General features: G+C 51.7%; 1 protein-coding gene across 5 annotated transcripts in view; it reads left to right on the forward strand.

The window, feature by feature from the left end:
* The first annotated feature begins 4,032 nt into the window (after nucleotides 1-4,032).
* The window catches only part of DUSP22 (dual specificity phosphatase 22), a 55,144-nt gene continuing 40,754 nt past the window's right edge, over nucleotides 4,033-18,422 (forward strand). For all 5 annotated transcript variants that reach the window (XM_012660127.1, XM_012660129.1, XM_012660128.1 and 2 more), the window contains exons 1-2: nucleotides 4,033-4,139; nucleotides 13,216-13,249. The gene's annotated coding sequence lies outside the window, so the exon portion shown is untranslated. The remainder of the gene's footprint in view (nucleotides 4,140-13,215; nucleotides 13,250-18,422) is intronic.

Below are 18,422 nucleotides of genomic sequence, written 5' to 3' on the forward strand. Positions count from 1 at the left end.
AACCATCCACATGGAAACTACATTGCTGTAGAAAAGGAAAGACAGGGAGAGGCAGCAATGAGGGAGTATCTGACACATAAAAGAATGAATTATTAGTGATTCTCATAGCTGGACAAATTCAACAACCTCCCAGCTATGTTTCTTTCCTTAATCAAAAAACACCTAAATGTTTTTCTGCATGCTAGGAACTATCTTAGAAGCTGGATGCCAGGGTCGATAACAATTGCTCCCTCCCCTCATGCAACCACAATTTCAGAAAAAAATCAGTTGTACTGACAATACACAAGCATACACGTTATGACCCGTAGGCCAAGAGTGTCACCTTCCACCCAGCTTTTAGGATCGAGGGCTCTGTCCTATTTCCCTCTTGCCTGACAACTTAATTCCTGAAGCCCCTGCCAACACTCCCAGGAACTCTGGTGACAGACTCTTTTGACTCCCAACTACATACCTGAGAGCATCTCTCCATCTACCTGTTCCCAACTCCAACGCCACCCTGTCTCTCTGTGCTGCGCACTTCCCTAGATATCCATTCCTTTTGCTGCTCTTCCCTGACCCCACACTCTCCAGACGTCTGTGCTCTGAGATCTGAGCTCCTCAAATCCACGTGAAAGGAGGGAACCACGTTCAGAATCAGCAGACTGCTCGGAACGCTGGAGACGGTGACCGTGCAAAGGCTGGGGCTGTGCACCGCAACCTCGCACTCAGAGCTGGGCACTCTCTCTCCGGACAATGCTGGAGAAACAGACAGTGCTCTGTGCTTTTGCTTCGGTAGTTCTAGACTCCACCTTTTTTTTCTTTCCATAAATCATTAGATTCTAGCTCTTTTCTACTTTCAGTCATGCTTTGGCTAGATTAGCTCCTCATTTTAACTTCTTGTTCCTGATTTGTTAAGAATTAACAAGTGCAGCTTAAGAATTCTGCAGAGAACTGACGTGATCTATCCGTGCAGATTGAACTGGTTATGGAGGAGGGGAGGCTGGAGACATTTCTGATCGTCACGACTGAGGGTGCTGCTGGAATGCAACGCGGAGAGGTCAGGGATGCTTCCAAACCCGCTGCAACGCACAGGACAGACCTCAACAACAATCTATCTAACCTAAAATGTTGGTGGTGCTGAAGTTGAAAAACCCCGGACTACAGTATGTTCAAGAGGCCAAGCAAGGTAACTAGTTCTCACTTGGGCAGAGGTTTGTCTCCATTCTCTGAAGTTATCACTAACAGCTCTAATGATTTGGCTGAGCTTAAGGGCTGAGCTTCTGTTTGTCGGCCTTTACACATCCGTGCCTTACAGTTCAAAGCTAGTGCTCACTAAATACACCATTAACCGGTTATCCCTAACTGGCCCACATAACTTGCAGACCACTCCTCATTGTGCACACATGAAGGCTTTACTTGTTTGGGAGTTGTTGCCACATTTTTTGTTTGGGATGTTGAAAGTACTAAGAAAGAGGAAAACGGCAGGAAGAAAAGTGGAAGTAAAAATCTTACATGGAGTGAAGATCCACTAGGCTTGTGATTCCTTAAAATTTTACGAGTGAGAGACAACAGAAATGAATAAATAGATTATACTTTGGATGCGAAACATGCCATCTTGGTTTAGGAGTTTCCTTTCTTCTTTCCACAATCAGGAGCTAGAGAGAATGAAAGTCATAGAATTGCAAGACATAAAAAATGGACAGTTATTGTGTTATAATAAAGAGAGGTGGGATTAGGTTCTAGGGTGGAGTGGGGGTGCAGGGAGATAGAGTCTCTTGTGGAACGCCCCCCCCACACCAAATCTGACTCTTCTGACTTCTGGTGTCAATTGTCTCTTTTCCAATTTAACCAAAAGAAAAATTTGAGAATTTGAAATGAGCTCTGGGAATGTGGGCCTTCTAGGACCACACCGAATGCAGCCCAGAGTGCTGATTCTGACTCTAGCAGACAGCCATGGCAGGTTCTGAGCTTAGGAGGGATTATCACGCAGATGGTCTGAGTTAGAAAAATAAGTTTATAGGAAGAGTATGAATAAGAGAAGAAACGTTTCAAAAGAATTATAGAAGAAAAAATTGCATGAGGATTTATCATTTATGGGCAAGTACCAACTTAGGAAATGGTTGTGCTCTTACAAGTTCATCTGACTCCTGTAAATGACAGAGTGGAGGGAAATAGAAGTAATGCACTGACTGCTGGGTAGGACCTTCAGAAACTCACAGTTCAATGCTCACGTTTTAAAGAAGAAAAAGATGGCTCGGAAAAGTTGACCACCTTGCCCAAGATCACTCTGAGAGTCAGAAACAGAGGCCAGTCTTGGAATTCCCCCAGGAGTCCACTAACCATCCTGTGCTGTCTCTGAGCAGGAAGGGAGTAAAATAATTACATAACGACAAGGTGGAGCACGGGGGCAGGGGCCAGCTGTCCAGGTGACTGGGAGGTGGGAGGAAGAAGAGGATGTGAAGGCTGGAGGGAAGGAACGTTCCCACAGCAAGGGCAGAAAAGGCCCTGCCTGGTCTGGGTCCCATCCTACCTGCAGAAAACAATGCCAGAGCACACCGAGTGCGGTTTCCTACCCTTGGGCTGCTGACACCTTTGATTGCCCAGAAGTTACGGTGTACAAGGAGAAATGACAACAGGTGGGCCGTCTGCAAGCTCTTTCCAAAAGGTTAGCATTCCTCAGAGCCTCATCACTGTTTCCTCAGCCCACCAGAATTCATTAATTTGACAAGTATTTATAAAACTCCTATTTTGTGCTATGTGCTGCCCCAGGTCTCATGAGTCTAGCGGTGAACAAGACAGACAAGGTGCTTTCTTCTTTGAAGTCTGCTGTCTAGAGAGACAGACAAAAAGTAAGCGAATAAATATGATCGTTTCTGATCCATAATATGGAGGAATAGAAGTGACTGGAGGATCAACTTGAAATTGGGTGGTCAGGAAAAGCCTCTTTGAGATGACGTTTGGGCCGAGAACTCACAGGCAAGAGCAGCTATGCGGGGAGCTGGAGACCGAGGTGTCCGGGTGGAGGGCAGAACTCAGCAAAGGCTCGAGGACAGGATCAAAGAGCACACAGCGTGGCAGCGGCTGTCGCTGCATGAGCAGGAGGAGCAGTCGACACGAGCTCAGCAGGAGTGAGCCAGGCCACCTCAGCCTGGTGCAAGTGTTCATTCAACAAACACTAAGCACCTACCACGTTCGGGCCATTGCTGAGGATACAAAAATTAGACTGAGAAACCCCCGGCTCAAGGATGTCGTCCTGAGAGGAACTTGAGCATTTCGTGGGGATGACAGAATGCCCGACCCAATTCTGCAGGCGGTCAGAAGCGACCCGCTCCAGGCAGCACCGCAGACCCGACACGGCGGGACAAACCATCCGAAGTCGCGGGGTCTGAGGTCGGAGGGCCTGCCGTCTACCCCCCGGGGCAGGAGGTCAGGCCTCCCGGGCAGTCAGTCACCAGGCCCACCTTCCCCCGCCGCCAGCCTTCTCGGTCTCGGCTGCCGGGGCAGGGCTGCAGGAATCCCCCGGCCTAAATCCGTTGCACCCAGAAAACCCGGGCAGGGGAGCCCCGAGACCGCGGCTCTGATTAGCACCTGATTCACCCAGGCGGTCGCGGCAGGGCAGCGACTGCTGGTAACAGGCGCCCCGGCCGCCCGGGGGAAAAGGCCGGCGGGGACGCGGCCACGCGGGGCCCGCCCCTCCCCCACCGCCACGCCGGCTCCGAGGCCCGCGCGGCTGCGGGGTCTCGCGGCGCCTGCGCGTCCCGCCCGCCCCGCTCCACCCCGGCGCCGGGCTCGGGCCGCGGGAGCCCGACTGCGGGTCCCGGCGCCGGGGGTGGGGGGTGGGGCAGGGACGCCGGGCCTGCCCGGCGCGCTCGGGGGCGGGGGCCGGCCGAGCGAGACCATTTCCCGGCAGCGGCGCGGGCGCCTGGGCCCTGCCCCGCGGGAAGTTCCGGGGCGGCCGAGCGGAAAGCCCGGCTTCCCGGAGCGCTCGGCGGGCGGCTCCCGCACCGCCCGATGACGACGGCGACGGCGGCGCTTGTTGACGCCGGGAGCTCGCGCGCCCTCCCGAGCGCCGCCGCCCAGCCGGCCCCGTCGTGACGCGCCGCCAGCGAGCGGGAGCGCCCTGCCCGGCGTCGGCCGCCATGGGGAACGGGATGAACAAGGTAACGCGCCCCGCGCCCGCACGGCCCCGCGGGAGCCGGCCCCAGCCCGCCGGCTTCCGGCTGCAGCGCCCGCCCCTGCCCCGACTCGGGCCGAGCGAGCCGCGCCCGTCAGGAGCGTCGACGCTGGGCTCTGCCGAGGTCTCAGCTGAGCGCGGAGCGTCTGCGGTTTCTTTTCCCCTCCCCTCCGCTCCCAGGCTGGGCCCCGGCGGCGTCACCGCCCACGTCGCCAGTAAGCGGGCGCGCACGGGGCTCCCCGTAATTCCTCTTTCCGCCCAGCTCGGGCGCGCCCCACGGCGCCGGGCTCTCCCGTGGGCCGCGAGGTCGAAGCAGGCCTCGGTGCCGAGCCGTTTTTCGGTGACTGGGGGGGAGAGAGCAGGTTGGAAGCCGAGTTATCCCGGGTTACGTGGCTCCTGCTGCAGGGACACCCTGTGGGCCGGCGGCTCCTGCTGCGCGACGCTCGGTCCCTGCTCTCCGCTTCGCGGCTGCGGGGCGGCCCGCGTCCTTCCTGGCGAGGGGGGCGCCAGACTCCGGCCCCCGCCCTTGAGAGGGGCCGGGGATTCGTGTCGACCGCGAGGTTGAGGGTTTGTGGTTTGGTAGTCGCAGGTTTACAGGAAAGACTTGGGAGACTTTGAAAAGCGCTCAAGGAGGACAAGTGCCTTTTTAAGCGCCTTTTAAATGGTCGGGGATCAGATTTGTTCCTGGCTTTCTGCTTCTCTCCCCATCGCGTCCCCCCCACGCACACCTGCACGTAAATTGGGCTGCCAGGGCGGTGGGTGTAGGGTGCGGCGCTCCCTCCTGCATCTGCCCCGGCGTCGGGTCAGAGCCTTGGAAGGGGACTCGAGGCAGGCGGGGAAGAGCAGTCAGGGTCCTGGTACCTGTGCGACTCTTGCCCCTGCCCGTGTCTCGCTGTTGTGTCCTGGAGACGCAGGTTGTGAAAGCGCTGCTGTGCTTTGGGGCCTGCGTCTCTCTCACCGAGGTATTTGGTGACCAGAATTTCATTGCTTTTTTTCTTTTTTTTGGCCAGTGGTTAAGTTTGAAAACAGACTCCCTCTCTCGGATAAATACTTGCATGATGTTCCCGTTAGCATGCGAATCCATCAGCGCCGCGAGCCTTCTGCTTTTTAAATTAAAACAGAGCAATAAAGATGCTCATCACCAGTCGGTGGGCTCCCTTTGCCTTTCCCCTGATCGGGGCCACGCCTTAGCTTTCCATTGGTTTCTACAGTTTTTCCCCCTTGAGTTGTTCACTCTGCACCTCTTTCAGCATTTAATTTGCAGTATTCGTATATTATAATTTAAAAAGTATATTCAGGAATGCAAATGATTGCCTAAGGGGTCAAAATTAATTTCATGTTTTCCAGTAAAAGTAATATTCGTATCATGCTTTTTACCTTTCAGAGTACTAAATTTCTTGACTATTTTAGTATCATAATTATCTTGTATTATAAACAGACACACTGTCTCGAGAGTAGGAACGGAGACACATATGTACGGAGAGACTTAGAGACGTCATTAATTTTTAATAACACATTTATCGTGTACGGCCGTGTGCCAGGTTGTGCTGGTTGGGAGCCACGTGTGGGGAGGGAGTACAGCGGTGGATGACACAGACAAAGATCTTCAAAGAACCCTTTGAGTAGACCAGTGCTTATCCAATACTAACAGAACATGAGCCAAATGTGTAATTTAAAATTTTTTAGTAACCACATTGAAAAAAGGTGAAATTAATTTTAATAATACATTTTATTTAACTAAATATTCAGAATACTATCATTTCAACATGTAACCATAAAATTATTCATGGAATATTTTACATTTTTTTATTATGCCTTCAAAGCCTTGTGTATATTTCATACTTAAATCACATCTCGTTTGGAACTAGCCACATTTTAAGTGCTCAGTAGCCACTGTGTTGCACAACACAGATCACGCGTGTGTTTGTGTGTGTGTGTGTGTGTGTGTGTGTGTGTGTGTGTGTGAGAGACAGAGAGAGAGAGAGAGAATGCAAACACAGAGCAGGGAGGGGCAGAGGCTCCAGAGGATAAGATACAGGCAGTTTCAGCAGTGACGAAAGTATTAATAAAAGACATGATGAAAGCAATCTAGAAGGAGCATTCAGTCCAGGCAGCAGATCCTACTGGAGTGAACATGTTTAGTCTGAGACCAGGAGGAATTACCCCAAATTATAATACAGGTTAGTAAGTGGCAAAGTAGATTGCTGAGAGCCAGTAGCTAAGAGCCTTAACTAGAACTTTTTTCCATGTGTAACTAGTTGTTACTTGGAACAAGGCTTCGTACTTTCGCCATCTATAAAAAAAGAAAAGCATTGTTGATTTGCAGAATCAGTGGAAGGTGCTAACCATAGAAATGCTTTTCTAAGGATATTTATAAATAAAAACATTCAATGCCTTTGGAACTAAAAACATAACTTGGAAAATGTGTGCCCTGAGGTTACAGGGACAAGATTTCTCTCTAATCTCGTACAAATTGGTCATCCCTGACAAAAGAAAACTTATGAACTAAACAATGCAGACTCCATTCTGACTGCTTTGAGGATAGCAGCTTTTATTTATATTTTATGTCCTCACGGTAGATCTTCTTCTCAACATGTCCCAGTCTCCTGTTTGGCAGAGTGGTAAGCCCATCTCAGGCGTACACACAGTTTGTTATACAAAGGATGCAGCGGAAAGAGGCGTCTATATTCTGGACGAATAAAGATGATGAGGAAATAGAGAATGCAGCAACAGAAGTTGGGAGCTGTTATTTTTTGAGCCTCATATCATGTGCCCGCTCCTTATAAAATCTAAGCCTCATGAGGTCAGGCTGTCTTCTTTTCGTACAGACTGGGAAACAGAGACTCAGAGAGGTTAGGCAGCATGACGAAGGTCCTGATACTGGGAATGGCAGAACTGGGTTTGGACTCCAGTTCCCACTGATTTTGAAGATAGTAGAACTCTTTCCTTTGATCTAGGATGTTAATTCATGCCAAGTAAATTCTCAAGTCCCTAAAAGATAACCTGCAAAGCTCCCCATAGTTTCAGATTAATTGTAAAATAGGCAACGTCACCTTCCCTATTCCTTCATGTTCGACATTGATAAAGAAGGGGTCAAGGCAGGCAGCTAAACTATCTTTTCATTGATTTTGTGCAATTCCCCAATAGCTGAGATGGCCAAAAGTGTAAGGACCAAAGAGCTTATGGTGCGCCAGCCCTGCCTCGAGGGCTTCCCCACGTAGAGTAACTCATGGGCTCCTCGCCATGACCTGTGAAGTAAGTGCTGTTGTTTTCATGCCTGTTTTACAGGTGATGTGCACAGAGGTTAAGGGACCTGCGCAAGGTCACCCACCTGGTCTGGCTCAGAGGCACCATGCTGAGTGCCTCACTGTGCTGCTAAGAGATAAGGTTAGCTAAAGTCTCTGGTAAGACTAGGTTAAACTAAACAGGCTGTTGTATGCAGATGTCATGCTTCTGTGGAGCCTTTGAAAACTCCTCATTGACTCAAAGTTCTCTCAAGAGTCTAAACTCCCACGTTTTTAGGGAGAGGGCCTATAAACAAAACTCCTGTCCTCACGGTCATCTTATTAGTCTTAAGTACTACAATACCCCCAGTAAAAACAAAACACAAAACTAGTCACTCTAGTCAAGCATCACGTCAGAGCAAGTGACCCCAAATGCTTCTTATGTGCAAACCTATCTTGATAACCTAAAAGTGGGCCAAAGCCTTGCCATCCTAGAGCAGGATGTGAGGGCCCTCTGGCCCTGACGTCTCGCCATTCACTGACTGCCAGGGTTGGTTGAGCTCATCCAGCATCTAGCTGCCTGGTCTCGTGGCTTCCTCCTTCCTCCCTGCTCTGTGTCCTCTGAAAGCATCCTGCCAGATGGGAACAGCCGCTGTCCCGGTGTTTCATGGGAGGCTTGCTCATGGTGCTGGAAGGCAAACACTTCTCCCTGAGAAGCCCGCTGTTGCTAAGGGGGGAGGCTATCAGGAAGCCTGATGTGGGGCGTCTCTGCCACCCTGCCCCTTCATGGGTGTGATGTTGAACAGGTCACTTAATGCTGCTGAGCTTCAGTTTCTCTCTCTCTCCCTGGATTCAGAAACGTTCAGAAATAAAAGGCCTTTGGTGATTAGCTAATCCAGTCTCCTTTTTGGCTCTAAAATTAGTATAATGATACCTTCCCCAGTTACTACTCAGGTTCTTGGGAGAAGAAAATGAGACTTTATTAGAAGAAATTTTGCTAAATTGTACAGTGTGAATATACTCTGTTACTAGTGTTCTTGGATTTGTCCCAGCAGTTGTGGCAGTGTTGACATCTGCCTTGGATTTGGCTGGCACCTATTTTAGGATGGTTCTTTCTTCCTTAGGAAGATAAGGAAGTGCGGTTGAGAAACGATTACAGTTCAGGGGGAATGAATAAGTCCCTGCTAGGCATAGACCAGGATTCCTCAGCTTGCGCACTGTTGGCGTTTTGGGCTGTATAATCATTTGTTGTGGCAACTTCCCTGTGCATTATGGGTTTAGCAACATCCCAGACTTTTACGCAATACATGTCCGTAGCATCTCCTCCCCACAGTGCGACAACCAAAAATGTCCCTGGACTTTGACAGGTAACAACCCCTTGGGGAAAAGTCGTCCCCAGCTGAGAACCACTGGTCTTAGGTTCTTCATCTCAGAATCTCCCAAGGCCTGTGTGATCTGGACGTGAACAGTTATCAGAAGGTGGAACAGAGCTTAAAAAGTTGAGAAGCACTGTTTCAGTGTAGGAAGGTCAGGCAGCTTTGCGCTGTTAAATGCTGCAGTTTCTACCCGGCAGCAGGTGACTTAGCTGCCCTCATAATTCATTCCTCTGTCCATTTACCCGATCATCCAGTTACGGTATTGAACACCTGCTATTGTCAAAGCACTGTGTTAGATCCTGTAGTGGGTCTTAAATTTGAAAGACGTAATTAGGCCCAGCCAGAAAAGCCCCTGCAGGAGGTAAACACACAGCCGCAGCTGCAGGACTGACGGACGGTGGCTGCACGCTGGTGATCTCTGTCTTCCCTCCTCCACACCACTCCCTCAATGCTTTCTCTTTTCTCCTTTTAGTGATACATGTTTATTTCACAATGGAAGAACACATGTTCATGGCGTCATTCTAAGGGCACACAAGAGTGTTCTCAGATTCTTACCTTTTTAAATGCAAACTGGTTAAATAGCATTAAGAAAGTGTCTGTGACCTTCGACCCTTCCGGGAATCCACCAGAGTTTCCTTCATCCCTGGCTTTGAAACCCAGAAAGTCCTTTCTGATCTAGAAAGAGTTACGATTCCACCCCTTCTGCGCCCCGCACACAGGCCTTACAGCGCTGCTGGACGAGGGATTTGTCTCTTAGTCTGTTTGGGTGGGGTTCTTAGAGTCACAGCATCCTGAAGTACTAAGAGGAATGTTTAAAAAATAAACTATTTCCTCCCTTAGAAGCAGTATTCTTTTGTGCTTAAGTGCATTTTTGTGGCTAAGGGTTTGGTTTTTTGCATTTCTGTGCAGCCAGAGTTAGCACAGTGTAACTTGTGAGTGGGGAGGACAGTGACCAAGAGGCGCCGTGGACCACAGAGCATCTTTAGTGTGATCTCGAAGGATTTCCACCGAAGAGTTCTGCCTTCATTTCTGTGCTCAGTCTTGTTACCAGAAATCTGACCGGCAGAGTGCCAGGGTCATCTTCCTCCGTGGTGGGTGCTGTTTCGTCGCCGCGGTAACTGATTCCCTCCCCCTGCTTCACGGTCACTCAGAAAGCGAATAAAACCATTTTCGGTACTGATAAATGAAGAAAATAAAACAAGGCGATATGAGGGTGCCTGGGAGTTTGGTGGTCAGGAGAGACCTCCCTAGAAACGCCACCTGTGGGAGACCTGAGGACAAGGAGCCCCCAGGTGAACGACGGGGAAGAGCATCCCCAGCAGCAGGAAAGAACGGCAGGTTCAGAGGCCCGCAGATGATTAGTAGCGATTCTGTGCCGCTGCTTTTAGAGTAATAGAGTATTCCCAAGTTGCATTTACAGACTTTTGTTCCTGACCTGTCCTCGCTTCCTGCCAGAGCAGATTTCACTCCTGCTTTATTCTTCTCTGAGAACAGACTGGTCAGCCGGGTCCCGGATGAGCACTGTTCTTCCCCATCTCCTTTGAAAACCATCTCTCTGCCAGCAAATTATCCTATTTTATTTTCTCTTTTCCTGTACTCAGGGATTACCAGTAGCAGTAACATCACCAAAGTAGAGGTGTCAGAATTTTTAAGTGTCAAGTTTGAATTAGGAAGCTGGCTAGTGTGGAAGTTTAAATATTCATGGGTTTTTTATTTGTTCTCCATGAAACCAGCCCTCCTTAATCTTGTTTTGTGGGAGAGAATCACACTCTGACACAGAGGCGGAGTTGAGCAGTCTGCTTTCTGGTTCCAGCCCTGAAAGTTGACTGACGACTCTGCCCTTTTTCTACATCACTTAAAGGTATTTAAAATGCACGTAAAATACACATCGTACTTTCCTTTCAGTAAGTGGCCTCCGTAGGTCTGCTGTCTTTGGCGCGGGTGCCAGCTCTGACCCAACGCCAGCCCCTGCCTTGGTGTTGCCTGGCACCGTTTCCCACGTGGAAACCCACCCGGGGCAGGGAGGGCCAGTGCTCGATCCCTCTGCAAAGGCTGCGTCAGGCTTTCGTCACCACTGATTTTTGTGTCTCTCCTTTCCTCTCACCCTGTTCACATTGTCTGTTTGTTCCTTCATTCGTTGAAGAAGGATTTGAGTACCTGCCCAAGGGAGAACCAATCACCTTTAGAAAAAATATATTTACAAATAGGAAGCAGGCAGCAGAGAGGTCACACAGGTGCATGGGCCACAGCCCACAGATGTGTTCTATTGTCCATCACAGTATTTAAGTTATTTTTAAAAATTTGGTTGGCAGTATTTGAAAATTGCAGCTTCCTGTAAAACCTGGATGCTAGAATTTGGGGGCCCCGGCCTGCATCTCTGCATGGCCACATAGGCCGGCCGTACTGTGGCAACCTCCTCAGACCTGGGTGAGGTTGGAGAAGTCACCCAGGGTGGGGCTGAGGCAGGCATGAGCTGGCTGGCTCACTTCTGGAAGGCCTCACCTGCCCAGGCATAGGAAGTGGGTCTGGTGCTGAGAGCTTGGTGGAGCCCTTCGAGGAGTTAAGATGAGTCACGTGATCAGCTTGTACCTTGAGGCGGTTCCAGGAATCCCTGGGAGGGAGGCGTCTGGAGGCAGCAGCTCAGGCTGTGGCAGTGATTCCGAGGGGGGTGCTAAGAAGTTGAGCAAAGGTGCTGCACTAAAGTCGGAGGAGGGCACATAAGTTGGGGAGCTATCGAGGAGCAGAAGCAAATGCCAAATGAGGCACCATGGAGCCCAGAGGCGGGCGGGGGCTGGGGGTCTCCTGTCAGCACGCCCTCCAGGTGGCTCCTGGTTGGGCTTTCCCGGCAGGACAGGTGAGTCTTGTTGGCAGAGGCAGGGCAGGAACAGGCAAGCTGTGCCTGGGACTCGCCTCAAGGGCTGTGCCACCTTCTGCACGTCTGCGTCTCTGCCCGCTGAAGCCCACATCGGGTCCTTGGTTGTGGGCAACAGAATCCAAACGCGGCTGCGTTAGCTAGCACAGGACAGATAGCCAGGAAGGCTGGGGAGCCAGACTCAGGGGTTACCCTGCCAGGAAGAAAGCCCATAACTGGTCAGGTGAGAGCATTTCTGGGGCTGCCCCGGGAAGCCAAGGCTGCAGCCAGTGGGTGCTGACTATGCTCCCAGCCCCAGTGCCTCTGCTGCCAAAGAGGACACTCCGGCTGTCCCTGGGCCTAGCGCTGCTGCCCTGACAGGCCACAGCAGAGCCCCTGCGGCGACGACACAGCCGTCAGTCTTTAGCAGGGCAGCCGTGGTCAGGGAGAGGCCTGAAAATGTCAGTCCTGTGGGGGACGTCACTACGGGCTTCTTTCCACTCAGTGACATGGACAAGAATAGGGGAGCTGAGAGGGCGGGGGTGGCACTGAAAGAAGGACATGGCCAGGACATCGGCTGTCTGCTGTGAAGTGTCACCAGAACCCACCTGCTGTATGCGCTTGGAAAACGCTGCGGGTGAACACGGCGGCTGTGTTTCCTGAGCAGCGCGGTGCCGCGTCTGAATTTCAGGGCGTCCATGCAGGCGCGGGCAGGACAAGGCTGGGCTTCGCAGTCCGCGGATCCTGGTGTGCGCGTAACAGCACTGTGCCCAGTTCTTAGATCTGCTGAGTCGTTCCGTAGGGGGTGCGGGGAACTCGCCAGAAATCTGTATTTCTAATGGATTCTGGAGTTCTGGTGGGTAGTCTGATTTTGATAGCCACTGCTTTAGAAGCAGACGTTTTGATACAAATGTGTTCTCAATGATTTGCGTGTGTTTAGATGGCCGATTCATTCATGTGGCAGCTCTTTACTCCGTGTCATCGTGGTCCCGGGGCTGGGCCGCCGTGCCAGTCACAGGATGTGTTTGTGCCCAAGGAGGTTTCCAGTCCAGCAGAGGGACCGGCCTTGCCTAGTCATGACCCCGTGACAGTGTCGCTGCACAGGGGACAGGAGGGCTGTGGGTGCTGAGCCCGGGCTGACCCCAAACTCAGGGCCCAGGTCAGGCCTCCCCAGGGCGTGAGTCAGAACCAGACCAAGGGTAGGGGCTGAGAGCACAGCCGCTGGGCAGTGGGCACAGCGTGTTCAGAGCACGGCTGCTGGGCCACGGCGGGGGGAGGCTGGAGGGTGGTGGACTGGACTCCAAGGCACCCTTGAGCACCAAAGGGCCTGAAGCCAGGGAGAGCACGGTGGGATCAGGCCCTGAATTCCATGAGCTGGTGGGCACCCACTTGCCGCATCCACAGGCCGTGCGGGTGGGCTTCCTAGTGGATGTGGGCAGCGTGAGCCTGGACAGGGATGCCAAGCTCCCCTGCCCTCCGTCTGGGACGTGCCAGGAAGTGGGTGTGGCTGGTTCGCGCTGTGGGGTACAGACCGCAGGTGGGAGGCCCCCATGCCCGCCCCTGTGCCAGATGCTGTCCTCCGGTCAGTGATGCTTTGTGTCTCTCCCCTAGATCCTGCCCGGCCTGTATATCGGCAACTTTAAAGGTGAGTTCTCTCTTTTTCATTATTGTGGTAAAATGCACATAACGTAAAATGTAACATCTTAACCATTTTTCAGTGTAGGAGTCAGTGGCATTAGGTAATCAGCATTGTTGTGCAGCTGTCACTACCATCCGTCTCCAGAACTTTCTCATCTTGCCAAACTGAGACTCTGTCCCCATTGGACGCTGACTCCCCATCCCCCTCCCCCAGCCCCTGGCAGCCACTTGCCTGTGCGTCTCTGTGAACCCACCTGCTCTAGGAGCCTCGCGTGAGTGGGATCCTACGGTAATTGTCCTTTGCGATTGGCTCATTTCTCGGAACACAGCGTCCTTGAGGTCATACGTGTAGCACGGGTCAGAACTCTCTTCCTTTGCGAGGCCAAATAATATTCCACTGGGTGGATTTACTGTATTTTTTTTCCATTCATCTGTCCGTGGACATTGGGCTTGTTTCCACCCAAGGTGCCTTCACTTTTTAAAAGATAAGCTTTAGACTTCTCAGGCGCTATTGGCAGGCAAGCTGTAGACTCAGTCTGCACATAGTCTGTTCTGGAAGTAGCCACCACTGTGCCCAGGCCCCTTGCTGGGCCCTCATTCTGGCGCCCGACCCTTCGACCAGGGGCTGACCCCGCAGTGTGAGGCCGTGCAGACACCAGCTTGGCCGTGGGTCCTCCTGTGAACTCCCCAGGGGACGTTATGATCAAAAGACGGTGGACAACAGGCACATTTAGCAGCCCTGTATTAATAACTTACGTATAATCTTTTGCCCCTTTCATTTTGTAGTTTTTGTTAATAAATTTCAGAAGACTCTTTTTTTCTAAATCACCTGGGAAACATGAGTGACAGTTTCATCTCTGGCAGATTATTCTCATCTTGTGTTGTCTTCTCCTCTCACGTATTTCCCTGATGCTTACTCAGAATGTATTGATTTGCTGTCAGTTGTTATCCCTTCATTTTAGCAAAGCACAAGGTGGTTACCAGCCTTGTCAGTTTCTGGGGGGTCGGGGGGGCCTAGGCCCTCTGCCCTGTGAGGTTCTGAGTTTGTGTAAGTGAAGACCCCGGCTCCTTCGCGTGGAGACGAGGTGCACTTAATAGGATGGAAACGTCCCAGGAAACTTGCCCCAAGTGCTCACCGTGTCGGGTAGGACAGACTAAGCTGTGTCGTAGGCATCGGTGCTCCTCCCTGCCCCAGCAAGCCAGAGCGCGGGCAGCCTCGGAAAACACTCCTGTTGGTTTTTTGGACGTTGCTTAAATTGATTGTGCAAATAATCTTTATTACTTCTCTTCGTAAGTGTATTTTCCTTTCTTCCCCGCTGTAGGCTCCTAGTGCCTCTAATTGGCCTCAAAGAGAATTGAGTGCAGGGAGCTGACGGCTGCTGGGTGCCAGCAGAACATGTTAAAAATAATACCGGAGTTCCTAAATTAGTAAGCTTTGTGTTCTGAAAAAGTGGTGAGCCTTTTCTGATGGTAGGCTGGGTACGTTAACCGAGCAAGTATTTTCGTAGAGTTACTCAGTAAGTTATTGTTAACTGCTTTTTTGGGGAGGATAAGTTCTTAGAAGTAGAATTGCTAGGTGAAAGCTTTGCAAACTAAAAATTTTAATAAATATCAACCATATTCAATACTTCTGCCAGCACTATATGAGAGTTTTAGCCTTAGTCATGAAATGTTACCTTTTTTTAGAAGGACGAGTACGCACAGTTTTAAGGAAATACTTAAAACACTTTTTATACTAAAATCTCTACGTCTTCTAACTATTCAGTGAGGTAGGAACCCCTCCCAGTTGCTTTGATTCTTGCGTTGTGTTCCACCTGTCCGAGTGTTCTAAGCAGCCCACCCCCTCTCCCTGTTCAGACAATTGATGTTTTGTTGTGGCCTACAGTTGTTCTCATATTAGTGTGTGGTATGTTCTGTTCACTCATTAATTCACCAAACATTTATTAAACACTCCCTAGGTTCAAGGCGTATCTGAAACAGAGGAGGGAGAGTGCAGTGCGTTGGCAGGAAGTTGGAAGGAGAGGCAGTGTTGCTTCTCTGTAGCGCCGTGAATTAACTCGTTCATTCCTCAGGCTTTTCAACGGTACATGTGCTCGGAGTTGGATGTGGACAAGGGTCCTTGTCTTTAGGTGTTCAGAGTCTGGGGACAGGTACAGAACAGGAAGGGCCTGCAGAGAGCCAAGAAGCTGTCAGCTGGCCTGCCTTGCAATCCCAGATGCCCCCCTGGCCATGGCCGGTGTGTGTTCTCAGAGGAGTAACACACCTGGACGTGCAGAGAGAGGGTGGTGATGTCAGTCTCAGGGGCTGTGGTGACGCAGTCAGTTAGCTCAGGGCCCGTGCCTGGTGCCCTCCCCGTCTGTGACCTGGGACCCACCCAGTTACTGTGGGCTGTTGGTGGGCACCAGACGGACGCTCTGAAACACCGACACCTTGCCAGGTGTGCAGCGGGCAGCCAGGCGGAGTTAGCTGGCCAGGGCGGACGCCTAACGGATGGCCCTTTCTTTCTCCTGGAGGGTGAATCTAGCTGTCCCCTGTGCTTTAGCCTTTACTCATTTAGCCTCCTCTTTTCAAATTGGAAATAACACATGCCCTTTGTAACACAGCAACCAGTGTGGAACCTTATAAGGAAACGTTAACAGTCCCTCCCTTCTCCTGTCCCACCTCCTTCTTCCCCTCCCTCATCATCCCTCCCTTCCTTTGCCTTTCTCCCCTCCTTCCTTCCTCTCGCCCTCCCTCCCGCCCTTCCTTCCTGCTTCTTTGCCTCCTCCTTGCCACTGGGATTCCTCACATGTCACTCTGAAACTTCGTTTTTTTCCTTTAACTTTGCAGTGAGTCACAGTTTTCCAACACCTGGTGATTTTTCCACCTAGAAAAAAACCACAAACAAACCCATCTCTGGAGCCTGTCTTTGATGCTCTGAGAGCCTCTTGGGTGAGGTACCAGCAATCCAGCAGCTCGCTCTGCCCAAATGCTGGGAGGGAAGGCAGGAGTGGACGGATGCCCGAAAGAGCAGCCCCTCTAGGCCAGAGGGTGGGGTTCGTGGCTTCCTCACAACGTGGCACAGGCAAAAGTGGATGTCAGCTGACAGAGAAAGCCCTCATTGTTTGAAGACGTCCACAAAAATCTACAAGAGTGGGAGGGAACAAGCTCAGGCACTGTGCGTGTGGGGGTGATGTGCAGTCAGAGAGGCTGTTCGAGGCCTCAGAGCTTCTGCTCTGCATTTGGCAGTGAGACACATGTTCCTGGTGGGGTCCCCCGCTGTTCACGTGAGGCGCAGCTGGCAAGCACACACCTGGGGTGGTCTGCTGTCCGCCGGGCCTGGGGGAGCTGGGCGGGTACCCAGAGCAGGAGAGCTGGGCTCCAGTGTCTTCGGCACAAGTGTGGATTTGGAGACATTCAGAGGTGACGCACTGAGGCCCATACCCCAGCCTTGGGACTTAATCTGGTTGTGACAATATCAGCAGTAACAATGGCGAAGACCACACATCTGCCACACGCCCGGCTCTGCTCTGCACCACTCAGTCCCCACAGCAGCCCGCGGAGGTTGCGCCTCTGAACGTCATTCCCAGTTCACAGGTGGGAAAAGTGAGGCGCAGGAAACCTGGCCCGAGGTCAGCAGGGTAAGCGTCAGAGCCAGGGCGTGGTCAAGGCAGGCCCTGTCCCACTTGGGTCCCCAGCCCAGGTTGGAGATGGATCATTAGAGCTCGAACCCACCATCACCTAACGTTTGCTAGTTCGTAACTCCGGATGCCACGGATGTGTTCCTACGTGGGAAGCAGAGCCGCAAAGCAGATGGGAGTCCCTCACTGGCTGGTCAGCACACGCTCACTTTGGGAGGCAGAAGGTTTTTGGGAAATGACTCAGACGTGGTGTGGGGTTCAGAGCAGAGCAGGGGTCCTTTAAGACAGAGGCCTTTCTCCACCCTGCCTCCCCACGCGGCACCGTCCGCAGGCCCGCGAGCTGCTCTGCGGGCAGTGCCTTCTTGCCTGCCAAGCATCCGCTCTTACGCTCTTACGGAGAGCCTGTGCTGATGTGTCAGGTTCTAACGCTTACTCCAAGATGCTTTTGTTAATTTTATTCAAGGGCAGTTCTGCTTGACTTTCACCAGACCGGCTTATTTCCCATGGGTGCTCTGGCATGTCCCATGCCTTAGGACTGGCCACCCCGTTCATCTCTCATCCATATAAGACCTCATCTCTCATCCATGTAAGACCTAGAGCACTAATTCGCCTTCTTAAGGAAGCATGTGGCTGCCACTTTGCCCTCTGAGGACAGCATCTTCCAGCAAAGCCACCTGTTGCCCCAGCGAGGGCTTCCCTGGGCCACGGGGGGCCTTCCCAGAGCCAGGGACAGAATGTCCAACCTGAAGGGGAGGACCGGGGCGTCGCTATGTCAGGGTTCACCCTGTGTGCAGGAGGCTTCTGCTTCTTGAGAAGGCACATGAGGCCTCGGGGGTAAACAGAAGCAGGCAGCTGGAGTGGGGAAGAGCCCAGAGGCCGGGGAAATGCTGACAGAGAGAGGAAGAGAACGTAGTTAGCTGCGTTTACCAATGGGGGATTGACTCTTCATTTTCCTCTTTATCGCTTTTACATTGGATTTTGTGAACAGTAAATTTTTGTTTTGTTTTTCCAAGTTATAAAAGTAATATGGGCTTATCAGTAAAAAAAGAAAAAATTCAAACCTGATAGAAACACGTTAAAGAGAGCGAGCCTTCCCATAACCTCACATCCCGAGATAGCCGTGCTTATTAGGTCAGCGTGTGTCCCTCTGGATGTTTTCTCCGTGTGAATTCTAACCTGTGGCCTTCCCGTTGGTTTCTATACTGACTTGTTGCATTTGTGATCGCAGGTGGCTACGAGGGGTGTTTTGGTTTAGGAATAGCGTCGCCACGCCACAGCAGTGGAGAGGCCCATTGGCACCGGGGCAGATGCCATTCCCTGCAGGGCTGGGCGTGTAGGGAGTACACCAGCTTCTGGGGTTTATAAAAAAGCACACGCTCAGAAAAAAGAGAACCGGCGGGCCTGGGAGTCTGCATTCCTCACGCGCTCCAGGTGATGCATGTGGTTGGGTACTCGGCTTGTTTGAAGCATACAGGCGTGTGTACGTGCACGTTAGCAAGCCGTTGTCTCCACAGCCGGTCTCATGGATGTGTGCACAGCCCATTGTGCCAGTCCCCGTGG

This window comes from Propithecus coquereli, unplaced genomic scaffold (genome assembly GCF_000956105.1).
Source record: "Propithecus coquereli isolate 6110/MARCELLA unplaced genomic scaffold, Pcoq_1.0 Scaffold657, whole genome shotgun sequence".
Taxonomy (NCBI): domain Eukaryota; kingdom Metazoa; phylum Chordata; class Mammalia; order Primates; family Indriidae; genus Propithecus; species Propithecus coquereli.